The sequence below is a fragment of the Psittacula echo genome (assembly GCF_963264785.1).
Source record: "Psittacula echo genome assembly, chromosome: 3".
In the NCBI taxonomy this organism is placed as follows: Eukaryota; Metazoa; Chordata; class Aves; order Psittaciformes; family Psittacidae; genus Psittacula; species Psittacula echo.
Genome location: NC_137736.1, coordinates 69920351 through 69936591, shown reverse-complemented (window position 1 = coordinate 69936591; position 16241 = coordinate 69920351).

The following is a 16241-nucleotide window of genomic DNA, read 5'->3' as shown; positions in this document are numbered from 1 at the left end:
TTTATGTCGCTGATGAACATTTAAACATTACTGGTCTTAATACAGACCCCTGAGGGACACTGATCTCCATCTGGACATTGAACCTCCACCAGATCCTTTTAAAATATTTTTCTTCATCATTTGAGACAGATACACTCCTTATGATTTACCTCTGATAAATCTCAGCGCTTGCAGCTCTCTCCTCTCCATTTTTTTTAAATGCTTTGTGATAGCCGAAGTGCTTACATTGGCAAAATGAATATTAACTAAGAAAAAAGAAATGCAGCTATTTTTGTAATGATGTGTGTAATCTTCAGTCATGTTTTAGATGGTGGCTTGGCAAAAGGACAAGTAGTGTAATTGTGTGCACCTGCACCATTTATAACTCTTCTACTGAGTGAAGGGATACAAGATGAGATATTTAAGTCTATGTGGAGTATGACTGAAACCAGATTTTAACATTAGCACTTATGCAAGTTAGGCTGCTTATTGTTCTTATAACTGACATAACTTTGGCATGACTTATTCCTGGTCTATATACTATATAAATTAAAAATACCCCAATCACTGAAATACGTATAGTTTTAAATAAATAAGATTTATCTAATTTTAGCTAAACCTGAAACTAAGCACTATAACCTAATAGTTACAGGTGCTCTTGGGAACAAATTCAGGGTCTGGGAAAAGAAAAACTAAATGAAAGAGGAACAGGTTTTAGGATTAGTAAATTCAATCTTATTTATTCCAATCCCTGCATTTAGCTTCTTGGCAGATTTCCTATAGCTGTATGCTATAAGCAAAGAGAATATAGCTCTAGCTATAGAAAAATAAAGAGAACAGATTTATGTTACTTTAAGGAGCTGATTCATTGCATTTTACGTCATTTCAAAAGTAGACTTACTGAACCCTTTCTTGGTGGTCTAACCATAAAGACTTTTTAGAACCTTCAGTAAAGTGACAATTCCTGTGGATATCTTTTTCTAGCTTTATAAGAAATTGAAGGAGATTGTTTATAGTGAGATCATTCTTTTCATTGAACAAAAAATATAACCCTTAAAGACAGGCTTTCTTTGTTTCCATGTTTTTAAGGAACTATTCATGACATATTAAACCAGAATTTTTGAACAATCAGATTGTGTGTAGTTGAAAGAATCAAAGGTTTTCAGCAGGCATTTGTTTGCTCAAAGATATTTTTGAAAAGCATGAATAGGTCTTTCCAGTTGCCTGTTGCAGTTCAGAGGAACGAGTTCTGTCAATGGAAAGAAAAATATTTACAGCTTTGTCACTTGGCGACCATTTTCTTATGGATGAAAGGATCATTCAGTAATAACATCTAAATAGTGCATGGATCTTTTATTGGATTTTCTAATTTTTGAATATTATTTAGTTTAGAAGGAAACTGCAGAGGAAAACAAAAGTACTCAGAACAAAAGGCACAAGACAAATCACTCTCCTGCAAACCACTGCAAAATGAAAAAGTGAGAAAGACCAAAAAGATGATCCAGGCAACTACACACTAGTCAGCCCCACTTCTGTCCCTGGAAAAATGTGAAGTAACCGTCATGAAAACCCTGAAAAGATTGGAACATGCTTCTGCGCATGTGAAGGACTCAAAGGTTATTGGGAGAAATCGGTAAGGATTTTCCAGGGATAAATCATACCTGATGAGCCTTTTTGCCTTCTATAATAAAATGGCTGGATTTGTGGATGAAGGGAGAACAGTTGATGCCATTTGTCTCAACTTTAGCAAGGTTTTGACATCATCTCCCATTATATTCTTGAACCCAAGCTGAGATATTGCAGAATGGATGAGTGGATAATGAACCTGGAAAACAATTGTTTGGACGATTTGGCACAGAGGGCCATGATTAATGGGTACTACTCTGGCTGGAGGTCAGTGACAAACACAGTACTGCACAGGTCTATCCTGTGACCTGTCCTGCTTAACATCGTTACCAATGGTGACAGAGGACACTCTTATCAAGTTTGCATATGTCATCACAGTAGTGATGTAGGGCACAAGTCACAGTAGGGCACAAGTCAATATGCTTGAGAGCAGGGCTGCCTTACAGGGGACCTACACAAAAGGGACAGACTGGAACCTTATCAGATTCAGCAAGGACAAATGTAAATTCCTGCATCTTGGAAGGAATGATCCTCTGCAGTGATAGACACTGGGCACTGCTTGGCTGAGGATCAGCTTTGGAAAAAAGGTCTGTTTGTCCTGGTGAAAAGCACTCTGAACCCGAACCAGCAGTGAGCCCTGGACAGAAAGTGCCACAGCTGCACCAGCAGGAGCCAGGAAATCAAGAGAAGTCACTATTTCCATTTACTCAGCATTCATTAGATAATATCTGTGCCTAGCTAATGACTCCCAAGGAGTCATTACAGGAAGGGCATTGACATATTTCAGTGGGTTCAGCAGCAGTCACCAGGGTGGTTTGAGTCTGGAGTGGCTGCCCTATGTGGAGAGATTAGGGCAACAGGTCTTGTTCAGGCTGGGATAGAGATGGCTTTGGGGATACCTATAGGAGGTCTTCAAGAAGATGTAATAAGGCTTTTCATAGTGGTGCACGGTGAAAGGGCAACAAACAAAAAGCCCAAGCTGAAAAAATTGGTGTCAGACTGGATAAAAGAACTTCTTCTTCAGGAAGTCAATCATTGTAACAACTTTTCCAGACAGACAGTCTCCATCCTTGAAGGTTTTCAAGACCTGAACATCAAAAGTCCTGTCTGAGGCAGCTTCTGAGCTGTCTGAGCTCAAGAAGTCCTGTCTGAGACAACCCTGCCAGCGGGACTAGAGACTCCTGAAGTCCCTTACAGAATAAGTGATTTTAGGACTCTGACCATAGTGCATGCACAGAAGTCCACAAGACAAAGAAATACAAACCCCAATTCCCAGAAAATTCCAATTCCCTGCTTCTGCTTTCTTCCATCAAGTCCTTATTTTACTAATTGCAAACCATGCAGTTTCATAAATGAATATCCAGGGTTCAAAAAAATGACATAAATGACTAGGATGTGGCTCTGATTCATTCCCATCAGCGAGTGAAAAAAAGAAAATGATGAAGCAATAAAGATTTTTTCAAAATGTGTGTAAAAAGGGACATTAAAAATCCTAAAAATATGTTCAATGTTTTCCTTTTGATTACATTTTTATTTTTCCAAGCCCTTCATTACTAATCTCTATGTTTTAGCATTCAGAGTAAAACATTTTTGTGTTATGTGCACTTGAATTTCCAGGAAATCGCATACACATCTGTATCAGGAGTAGATATAGCAGCATTCTTTTAAGAGAGTGGATCATTCGCTTTATCCCCAATGTCACCCTTCTTTCTGCTTGCGTTCCGCAAATCTAGAATGCCTGTTTTCCTTATTCAGCTTCATACTGGCTCCATTCTCTGGTTTTCATTTTATTTTCCTTTGTGCTGCACAACAATAGCTAAACAGTGTATAAAAGACTTCTGCACTTGTTTATTCAGCAAATTAAGATCTCTATATATCATTCCCAATGGTATTGAATTCTGAAAAACTGTATGTAAAACACATTTCTTGAGAGACTCCACCAAAGTTTCTCTTACTAAATTATTTTAACATTGCATGTGAGAACATGCAAATCAAAAAGATGAAAGACGTTTTCACTTATTAACAAATAATTTTAAAAGTATATGAATATAAATAGTATTCATTGTCATTTAATATTTCTCCCATGACCTTTTGTAACCTTTATCTGCAACAGGCAATTGTCCCCAAAAAATGTCTTTGTAGTGTTGAGTAAATTTGTATGCTTTTGGATTAACCTTTTGGAACGTCTTATTACAGAGAAATTATGTCTGAATGTCCTGGTCTTTGCATAAATACATTGTAAACCACTTAAGCTAATGTCAAAAGCTTTTTCTGATTTGCTGGCTGATCTCAACATCATTTTCTTTTTCTGTGTTTCAGATTTCTCTAAGAGAACACAACAAACTGAACCACCTCTGTTTCCATTTGTCAATATATTGATGACTCGTGTGCAATTAATGTTGTGATGTCATTGTTCCTTTTTAAATGATGTAATCCAGATCCTTGAACCAAACACTCTGCAGGCTGAATATATGTGTCTTCTGGCATGTCATATTTAGTGGTCTTCATATGACACTTCAATATCATGTCACTCCAAATAGCCTTCAAGCATGAGACTCTCAATTTATTTTGTTGTTGCTGTTGCTGCAACAAGACATATAGCAATAAGATATTTGGACACTATAGTAGCATATCAAAGATGTAATTTTTCTCTGCTGTTTCTGTATAATTACAGAAAGTATTTTGTGTTCTAAGCATGGAAACCAAACTATGTTCTCAGATACCTCTTTGCAGTGTCCAGGCACAAGCGCTGCCACTGCAGTGGTGCTGCCTAGTCTTCTCATATCCTTAGATCCCAAGTGATACATGCAGACTGTAGCCCCACACTATGGGCTGTTGAGTTTCTCATCTCATAGTTGACTGTCCCACAGATGGTCTTTAAGACTCTACTTTCTGGAAGCATATGGTTTCTTTAAAAAAATGAAAAAATAAAACCTCAGAGTGGCTTATAGAGAAACAGTTATGGTATAATTGTAACGCGTGGTTTAAATCTTGCATTAATTTCTCTGTAATGCCCGTGAAGGCACTTTAAATTATCAGATGTTGGGTTTATTGTCAATTGTCTTCACATCACAAAGAGTCATTATCCTTAGTCTTTCACTAATTAATCTTGAAATTTCTTCGTAGTCTTTCTATTTAGGTTCATTTCACTGGTCCTTGCCACAGACTTGTTTTTTCCCCCCTGCAGAGTGTTGTCCTTTGTTTAAGGACAGGTCAAGTAAAGAATGAAGGGGGTATGTTTACAGTTCCTACTGATTGACAATAAATAGCCCTGGGACTCAGATGCCACAGCTGTCCCTTATTAGATCGCTATTCAGATTATCTAGTTAAAATAAGCCTTTCTGAAACCTTCAGTATACTAGGACACAAAGAAAAACACCAGACAGATCCTGAAGGCCTCCAGGGTGAATAATGTTTGGAGTCTGCAGTGGGAAATGGGCCAAATGACAGCCAAGTTAGTATTGTCTGTTGATTGACCTAGTACTCATTGATTCTGTATTTTACAGGGAAGTGCAGCTGAATGTTGCAGCTGGCTAGCTGTCAACTTAAGCTCAGCAGGTTAAGGTACATGGAGATGAGTAAATCTCTATCCTAGCAGTCCCCTGTGTCTCCCTGTGTATATTTTCTGAATTATGGGATATTAAAGTCATGTATACATTAATTTACATCAATATAAAAGCTAGAAAACTTAATGGGGGGTGTATGAGCGTGTGCGTGTGTATGTGCACGTTTAAATCCAATATTTCTTCTGGCAACCTTCCTGAGGGCTGTTTTACGCTGATTTTTGAGCCAAGTAGTTTCAGGCTATGATCTGTGGAGGAAGAAGATACGTTAGAAGAAAGCGCTTTGTTCCTTCCCCAGTCTAATTCTTAATCTCTCTGGAGAACTTTGTATTGCCAACAGGTAACTGGTGTGAAAGGTACTTAAGAAAAACACCTCTCTTCTAGTTTTCAGGTGCTAGAATCCTGGCAGATGTACTTACTCAGTGCTATCCCTCCCCAGATAAGTAGAGCTGAATAACTATAAGAAAGTGATATCACAGTTTTCAATTTTGGTGCTACAACTCGTCAAAGACATTCAACCACTCAGTTCCTCTGATTTCCAGGGAGCAAAGTGACCATCTGCCCTTGAGGACCTGGGTCCGCAGACACATTATCACTTATTTTATTAAACCACTGGCTTGAGAACAAGACACTGGAAAAGAAAGTCTCTATTTCTCACCTCGGAGCTAATTCGCTCATCCTGTGAAAGCTTTTCGTATAGGCTTTTAGCTGTTTTATGGTATTGTATCATATCCTACACTTGAATGTTGTTTTGAAAACATTATTTAAAAATTATGAACGTCATGTCCCGATCCAGTCACTTTTAAATTTGTCATTAGCATGTTTAAGTGATTTTTGGCTGCTGCCTGCTTTTCCAACTGGATATGAAACATTCTTCCTAACCGCACCACCTGCCCATTCAGTTAAAAGGTAGAAAGAGGTAGAAGGGCTATCAGTACTTTGAAAAGTTCTGTGCTTACCAGGTAGGACTTCACAAAAGTACAATTGACATGAGTTCTTGCTATCCTGGATTTTTAAATAAAGCCATAACCTATTGCTCTTCCTTGTCTTTTTTTGCAACACAATCCTGGAGGCACATGCAGAGGGCTTTTTACCTTCCCATTTCAAATTTTTCAAAGCCAAACTCCTCATCAGAGTACACCTTTGTACTGGAGAAGCAGATAAAGTTGCAGAATATGGAGCATAAAAGAGTCCAAATATTTTTGGATATCCAAATCTAAAAAATATCCAAAAAATCTAAAAAATATCCAAAGCTACTCTTCATGATAAGTTGAATTGCCTGTTTTTCTCTGGCATCCAAAAATGCAAACCACTCTTTTATTTTACACCTTAGGTGATGTAAGAGTGATTTCTAGATGTGAAGAAAACATGCAGGTTCTTCAGGATACATCTGCTTTATTTCTGTTTGTCCTGGGTTTAGCAGTAGCAGTCATTTTTCTCTTTCTTAGTAGCTGGTGCAGAGCTGTGTTTTTGACTTTCATCCTGGGGACAGTACTGATAACACAGATGTTTTCAGTTGCTGGTCAGAATGTTTAGTCTGACCAAGGACTTCGTGAGTCTCATGCTCTGCCAGGGAGGAGGGGAAGCCAAGAGGAAGCAGGGACAGGACACCTGACCCAAACTAGCCAAAGAGGTATTCCATACCATAGCACGTCATGCCCGGGATGTAACTGGGAGTTCCCGGAAGGGCTAGCACACTGCTGGGTGGGGGGTGAGGTATCGGTATCTGTCGGCGGGTGGTGAGGTGTTGTATTCTCTTCCCTTGTTATTTTCTTTATCATTATTATTATTGGTGATAGCAGTAGTGGTTTGTGTTATACCTTTGTTACTAAACTGTTCTTATCTCAACCCATGGGAGTTGCATTCTTTCAATTCTCCTCCCCCTCCCTCCAGGAGCGGGGGAGAAGAAAGGTTGGGGGGGGAAGTAGACTGCGCAGTTCTAATTTACAGCCTGGGCTTAAACCACGACACTGTTGTTCTTCTTTTTGAAGATCCAAAGTACTCACAACCATGGGATACAGTTTTATTTATTATCATAGTTTTTATTTATTAACAGTTAGTACTGGCTGGTTTATAGCAGTTATTTTTAGGATTTCATTGATCATGCCTAATCTTGATCTGAACTCACAAATACCTTAAAGACTAGAAAGCAAAAAATACGTATATGAAGAATGGACGAAAACTATGCATGATGGTTTCTTCTATCATAAGTTTTCCCACTTGATTTTTTCCTTAAGTCTTGGGCAGCATATTAACAGTAAAAAAAAAAACAACTCAAAAAACAACCAAAATGACCCACCACACGACCTTCCCCCCAAAGGAAGAACCAATTAGAATTAGTGGACAATAAACCAGTAGAACTCGATACAAACAATCACCAATTGAAAAAAAAAAGTACAAAAATTCCAGAAAGGTTATTGTATTCCTTTAAATAATGATTGTAACATATTATTCAAATATATTTCAGAAAATTAAACACACTATTTTCTGTTAGGTTGCATATGCAATATACATAAATGCACTTCAGCCTTCTCCAGAAAGCCTATAGATCTGATTACAAAGAAAGTATCCTTAGATTTTGGTGGGGTACTTTTCACTACTTGACAGTTGCTGCTGCTGGGTGAACACAGAAAGCACTCAGGGAGTTCTCAAAATAGTTCTTCCTATCCTTTAGAATTGTGGTTTTCAGAAATGTATAAAAAGTGCATTAGTTGCACTAAAGTAGGATTCATGACAGCTTCTGAGAACTGGCAGTAGTATGTCAGTCCAAAAGGATGATGAAATATTGCTTCAGAGAAAACTAATGCACTTCTGAAATCAAGTAAGTTTGTGGAGCCTCAATGCCTGGCATCATCCTTCCTAATCTTGGTATATTCTTAGAATCATAGACAGAATCACAGGTTCATTTAGGTTGGGAAAGATCTTTTAAGACCATCAAGTCCAATTTTTAACCTAACACTGCCAAGTCTACCACTAAACCATGTCCCTAAGCACAATGTCTACACATATTCTAAGTACTGCCAGGAATGCTGACTCAACCATTTCCCAGGGTAGCCTGTTCCAATGATTGACAATCCTTCTGAGGAAGAAATTTTTCCTAATATCCAATCTAAACCTCCCCTGGTGTAACTTGAGCGCATTTCCTCTTGTCCTATCACTTGTTACTTGTGAGAAGAGACCAACACCCACATCACTACAATCTCCTTTTCAGGTAGTTGTAGACAGCTATGAGGTCTCCCCTCAACCTCCTTTTCTCCAGGCTAAACAATCTCAGTTCCCTCAGCCGCTCCTTGTAAGATTTGTGATCTAGCCCCTTCATCAGCTTTTTTGCTCTCTTTGGACACACTCCAGCATCTCAGTATCTTTCTTGTAGTGAGGGGCCCAAAACTGCACACAGGTTTCAAGGTGTGCCCTCAGCATTGCCAAGTACCAGGGGACAATCACACTATTTCTAGTGGCCACACTATTTCTGATACAAGCCAGGACACTAGTGGCCTTCTCAGCTACCTGGGCACGCTGCTAGGTTATAATCAGCTGGCTGGTAACCAACAGCCCTAGGTCCTTTTCGGCATGGCAGCTTTCCAGCCACTCTTCCCCAAGCCTGCAGCCATGGGGTTGTTGTGGCCCAAGTGCAGGATCCAGCACTCAACCTTGTTGAACTTCATACAGTTGGCCTCAGCCTGATCTAGCCTGTCCGATATCCCTCTGTAGAGCTTTTCTACCTTCAAACAGATCAATCCACTTGCCCTGCTTGGTTTCATCTGCAAACTTATTGAAGGTGGACTCAATCCACTTATCCAGATGGTTGATAAAGGTACTGAACAGAACTGGCCTCAGTACTGAGCTCTGGGGAACACCACTTGTGATCAGCCACCAGGTGGATTTAACTCCAGTCACCACCACTCTTTGGGCTCAGCCATCTAGCCTGGTTTTTACTGGGTGAAGTGACAGAGAGAGGGAAAATGAGGTATTTAATCAGATGATTCAGCCCACAGAAGGTCTATTCTGTTCTTTGTAATGGTCTGTGTCTTCTCTGAAAAGTGAGAGAAATTTCTTCCTTTAGTTGCCTCTGTTGGTCAAAATGAATGTGTCTTAGATATGAATCTGACAGCATTCAAAATGAAAAGTTTATGCATATTTAGCAGGACAGCGTGAAAGAGAGTTGTGGAAAAAACTGCAGAGGATACAATCAAAGCAGCTGTGCTGAGTTATTGAACATTTTATGTGTGCTGAGGGAAAACTAAAAAGTTGAAGTAATCAGGGTAAATACTATTGTAATTTTGAAGTGCAAAAGGAGAAATATTTGCCAGTTATAATCAAAGAAATCTAATATAGTCATTTTAATTGATGATTTTTAGAAATTACTTAGAGCTATAGCTATATCTTAAATGAACCATTTAAATGTAAGATAATTGCAGTGTATAAGTCACTATTTAATGAAATTGGGTTGTTATTTCGGGCCACTTGTAAGCAGTTACCGTTATTATTTTTAATTAAAATATTTGACTTGCTATCTGTGAAACTGCTATCAGTCTGGAGTCTGCTGAAAATCCAGAGAGGTTCAGAGGGCAGAGGCCCTCCTCTGTCGAACAGAACCCAAACCCAAGTAATTTGTGACTCTGCTCAGTATGGCTTAGATGCTCCTGACTTCCACTGCCAAAAGTTGAGTACACAAGTTGCTTGGGACTGAAAATTCAGACAGTTCCTTCTTTGGCAGGTCTAGCACTACTTCTTTGAGTGTCTAATATGATCACATCTGTTGCTTCTTTTAGGAGAAGAAAAAACTTATTTTTTTTTCAGAACAAGGCCAAGATTTTATGCAAATTTAAATATATTACTTATTCATTTACCTTAATTTATGACTGTAGACATATAGTTAAAAAAGTAGTATTAGTGGCTAGACTTCTATTGTATTATGTGGGACTCACTACAGACATTTCTCTTTCTAGAGCAAACACAGCTAAAAGTGATGTTTTACAATCCATAAAGCAGTCTAGCATGAAGAAAGGCATGTTTTTTTCTTGCAAAGTATAACTGACAAAAACCACCCCTGGATCAATTTACCTGAATATTCTATACCTTTCACATTATCTAAAATCTCAACTGCAATATTCATAGTTGTGACCTATATAAAATTTTCTTAAAGGAAAAAGGCTTGTTTGTTTTTTTTTAATGACAGTAGGGTAACCCTGTGTTGAACTCTGAGTAACCTCATGACGCCAGTTTTCTGTAAGACGCCACTAACACTTTGTGGGCAAAGTCTTGAACTTTATCTTTGCTTGTTAAAATACTTGTAGGCAACAGAAAATGCACAAACTTTATTAATTTGGGGCCCCTATTTGAAAAACCTTTCTAACTGCCCCATGCTGTAGAAATAGCTTATTTGATTTTATGTAAAAGGTCATGAATTTTCAAGGGCACCATAAGGGAAAAAAGTTGAAGCCATTCTGGAAATATATTTGCAAGTGGAAATAAATATTTTGTTTTATATCAACAAGATTGTGAAGAGACTTGACTACCCCAAGCCTGGAAGGCAGATAGTGGGACAAATAGACATGGCATTTTAAATGTATAAGACATGACAGTCTTTAAACAAGAGACTTCAAGTGTTCGACAATTACTTGGATGGGAGATTGCGTTCATATTATTGCATTATATCTAGGGTTCTTATTGCTTCCTATCAAAATCACAGTGGATCTGAAAGAAGAATAATTTAATCCCAGCTGGCAACAAAGCACCACACAGCTGATCGTTCATTCCCCTTTCTTTAGAATAGGGGAAAGAATCAGAAGAGTAAAAGTGAGACAATGCATGGGTTGAGATAAAGACAGTTTCAATAGGTAAAGCAAAATCTGTGGATTCAGCCAAAAAGGAAGCAGGACAGCAGGGCTCCATCACATGTAATGGTAACTTTAGAAGACAAGCACCATCACTCTGAATGTCCCCCACCTTCCTCCTTCTTCCTTTAGCTGTATATGCTGAACATGACACCATAGGTTTTGGAATATCCCTCTGGTCAGTTGAGGTCATCTGTCCCAGCTGTGTTCCCTCCCAGCCTCTTGTGTACCCCCAGACTGCTTGCTGGTGGAGTGGTGTGAGGAGCAGAAAAGGCCTTGACGCTGTGTAAAGCATCCCTGGGTTATCAACACCATTTCCAGCACAAATACAAAACATAACCCCATACTGTCCACTATGAAGAAAATGAAATCTGTCCCAGCCCAAACCAGCACACTAAGTCATCATAAATAACATTACATTGTACCTTTATTATGATTTATCTTTCAAGAATATGTCAATTAATTAATTTTATACCTTGCAGCACACCTTTCTGAAATTGAAAGACCCTAAAATAAAAACACAGAAACAAGAAAATCAGCAGATAAGACATTGTTCACAGGCGTTTTTCTGAAGAAAATTTATTCTAGCTTTGTCACATACCTACCTTTGGCAATCTGTTGATATATACAGAAAATAAATTCATACAAGCTTGATATAAGCCTAGTTCAATAAAATTGAGCTAAAGAGCAACCTGAAGAGCTGCATTTCTGAAATCACTTTCTCTTTTTAGGTTTGATATTTGCTGTTAATGCTTGTCAGCACGGGATGTCTTTGGTGCTTTAATGATTTTTATATAGAAAAATATTGAGCACATTTGTTTTAAGGTTAGGTTTCCAGATAAGAGAAACTTTTTCACCTCAGGAAAACTATAGCATTACATTACTCTTATACTCGACTCTGGCAAGACAATTCTTTGCAAGCTTGAAGAAACTCTATTTATTTCTGAATCTACCAAAAATAGGTTAGCAGGATTTCTCTGTATCTTTGTAATTATACCTCACATCCGTACATTAGTAGGTGTCGTGGTTTAAGCCCAGGTCGTAAATCAGAACCACACAGTCTACTTCCCCCCCCAACTTTCTTCCCTCTGCTCCTGGAGGGACGGGGAGGAGAATCGAAAGAATGCAACTCCCACGGGTTGAGATAAGAACAGTTTAATAACTAAGGTATAACACAAATCACTGCTGCTACCACCAATAAGAATAATGATAAAGGAAATAACAAGGGAAGAGAATACAGCACCTCACTGACCGATAGCTTGCTCCCCACCCCGCAGGATTCTAGCCCTTCCAGGTACTTTCTGTTACATCCTGGGCATGACGTGCTGTGGTATGGAATACCTCTTTGGCTGGTTTGGGTCAGGTGTCCTGCCCCTGCTTCCTCCCGGCTTCTCCTCCTCCCTGGCAGAGCATGAGGCTCACAAAGTCCTTGGTCAGGGTAAACATTCTGACCAGCAACTGAAAACATCGGCTTTATCAGTATTATTCCCAGGCCGAAAGTCAAAACCACAGCGCTGTACCAGCTACTAAGAAGGAGAAAAAGTGACTGCTGCTGCTGAACCCAGGACAGTAGGAAATATAAGACAGTGCACAGGTTTTGATGGTAGAAGAAAACCTGAAGGTTTTCATGTCTCACAGTTGAATCAGGAATGAGGAAAATTCTCTAAAGTACATTTAAAGAAATCAAGAATAAAAGTGGTGAAAATATTAAGAAAAAGTTTATTATTTTCATGTTCTTGCCTAGTTGTAATGAAAAATATTTTTGTCTTTAAGAAAGAAAAAAGAAGTATTTTCGTGTACAAATTATTGTAAAATAAAATCCCAGATAAGAAGTTCTGTGAATGGAGATACCCAGTCTAAAGGTGTTTGGAAATATTCTGGCTAAACAATTCTAAGCATTTATATGCCTTTTATATTCAATTGTTTTAACATCCTTAATTTTATTTTCTTCCTCTGAAGAGAGTTTATTATCCTTATTTAAACATAATAAACCCTAAGACAAAATACCAGACCATGATATATGTTCAGATTTCATGCAACTTTAGTAACTTAGTGTATTTAATAGTTATTAATGATTTATTATTTAGATTACACTGATTATGCTTTGGTACGGTATGACAGTGTGAATTATTGCACTATGTTGTCATATTGTACTCTGTATGCACCACAAACTCGGGACTGGTTCTTTATATCTAGAAGACTTCAACAATATTGAGTTGTGGAAAATCTGATAGATTCATAGATTTGTAGTCTGTATAAAACACAGTAGTAATGAAACAAGGTCAGGAGTCTCTTCTCTTCTCATCATTTTTTTTTGTTGTTGTTTAGAAAGGCAACAGAAAAACCTCACTTCTTTTCAAAATATCCTGTTGGAACTGTGAAAGAAGGAAAAAATAAAAAGAAATATTCAAAAACATGAAAACAAGTAAATAGGTCATATATTAAAAAAAACCCAAATAGTAAAAAGCTTCTCAAAACATCTAGTTTATTTATTATTCACAATTCTTTTCAAAAGCTTTTTACCATTGAAGCTTGACTTATTTTTCTTTGCATCAGAATTATAAATATATAGTTGATTCATCAGATAATAATCAGGCATTTGAGCCATAGTATAAAAATTATATTCCTGGTCATTTTCCTTATAGCTCACTGGATATGATATTTAGGTTGCATTGTTTATTCTAAACATGGTGACAGAGAATGTAGAAGACAGAAAAAGAAATACAAAAATAAAGCCTTAAAGTCCTCTTTATACAGGTAACATCTAATAACAAACATGTAAGCAAGCATCTTTTTTAAAAGTCTTTGTTGCTGGACATCTAAAACAAAACAGCCCATATAAAGTATTAGATTTATGAGTGAATGAATAAACAAATAATGTATAGAAAATATAAATAAGTAAAACTTAATTGCCTGTTTCATTACTAGAACAGAGTGAGCTGTAACAAATTGGCTTATGTTAAAATTCAGGCGTATATTTGAGTACTCCTTGCAACACTCAAGTTCTGAATTTGGAAAGATATTTCAGAGCACTTTATGGCTACATCTCAATAGGAGACATAAAGGTGTTTTCACATGTAGCAAGTCAAGGTGTTTGTCTTGCATCTGTCCCAGCTCCATATTACAAGACTGAAGCCCACTTTATTTATATCACTTCTAGCTCTGTTTCATGGAAAAATAACTCTTGAATCTTCTTCATGACATGCTTACACCAGGTCTTTAATCCTGATAATCGGGGAACTGACAGCCTGGGGTGGGTGTAACACTTGTGCACAGATCAATTCAGCCAAGATTTGTATATCTAGAGGACTTATTTTCAGATTTCAGATGTCAAATATCAACTATGAGGAAAATGGAGGGGAACCCAAAAACAGAACAGTGGATACAAATGAAATTTACAGCTTAAAACGATCTGCTCAGCATTTAATTTCGTTTTGTGAACTCAGGAGAAAAACCAGAGATGTGTCGACAGACTAAAGCCATTTCCTTGCCTAGTTTAGGTCAAGGAAAGCTGAAGAAGGAGACAATCCAGGAGGTTTCAGTAAGCTTTAAGAGAAATAATTAACCTCCACAGCTCAGTAGGTGAGGACATACATGGTTTTTAGGTTGTTTCTGAGTTACTAAGCTTACAAAGTTAATTAGTTAATTAGTAACTTCTGAGTTACTAAGTTAATATTTGAGAGAAAATGGGAAAATCATAGGAAAGTTATTTGATCATGACAAGTATTAATCTCTTTAAGTTTAAACTGTTGTCTGAAAAGGATGATGAATATCAATCTTTGCAAAGTGATTTCCTTTCATTTAGCTGTTTGGCTGTATGGGTACCTAGACTCATCAAGTCTTACATTGTTCCTTTACAAGGCACCAAAAAGCATTTTAATTTGGTTTGCTAAGAATATGAGGTTATGCAAGGGAGTTTTACTGCTTACCTGCCTGTCAGTTCTCCCCTGAAAATTAAACCTATCTCCACTGCAGTGTGACAAAATGGTAAAATACAGGAAAAGAATAAACTTGTCAAAACCAATTAAACCCTAAAGTTTCATGAAAATTCAGGGCTTTATAGAAGACAGAGCATCAAATTAGAGCACTTGGTGAAGAAAAGTCTTCAGTCTGAGCCCATGACTTGACTGTTCTATTAGAACTGGTTTTTCTGGTCTGGTGGGGCCATGAAGAGAGTTTGATGTGTAAGAAACATAACAGAAAACCTGGCTTCCTAATAAGTCTTTTTAGAAAATAGATGAATTTAGGCAGAATTAAAAGTTTCCCTACCTTTTTTTTCTTTTTTTTTTTTTTTAGGTTAGGAAAATTCTTAATCAGCTATTTACATTCATACTGAAATTTAAACAAAATCCTTTAGATAATATTTTACGTATGAATATAGTAATGGTCTAACATATTCAGTCTTCTGATTAAAGTTTTCTGCATTGTTTGTGCCAAACTATGTATTAGAAACTAGTCATTGCAGGCAAGATGTATATGAATATTGCCTTTGACTTTTAAGTAAACTTGAAATAAAATAAATGGCCTCACATCTTTCTTTGCATAGAGAGGATGATGAAAGCATTAATAATTTTATTTAGGCGTAATGAATTTATTAAAAATAAATTAAAATTATTCAATTAGATTCTGTATATAAAATTTCATTAGAGGATGTGTATTTATGGCACTGCTTTATAAACATTTCCTTTTTGATTTGACAGCAGTAGTATGCTTTATCATTCTCCTACAGTGACTATATAAAAAAATAGTAAGAGATGAAAAATGGTGCACCTACAGCAGTGTGAATATGTCCTTTTATTCAAAGTATTTGAAAATGGAAGAAATTCCAGATATAGGAAATATTCCACATATATCTTGCATGATTTGGATGATTGACATATATATGTGGTTATAGTTATGCATACAAAATATGTAATTATTAATGCTATATTTTATATTAATTTTTTTATATTAATTGTCTTACTGTAATGAATGGAAGCAAAGACAGATACAGAAGGAATGACTTAATAATACACCAATTTACTGAACCACAATGAATATCTATTTAAATAAGATCTGCTTCCTACTCAAATTTGTAGAATACTATTGACTTCAGTGGGGCAGAGATTTCACCCCAGGCGTCTGTTATTTTGATCATAATTATGAAAAATGTAAGCAGTTTATTTAAAACCTTGGTTTCTGTGAGATACTTTCGCACAAAGTTACGTAGATATCACCAGCCCTGCATAACCCAGTG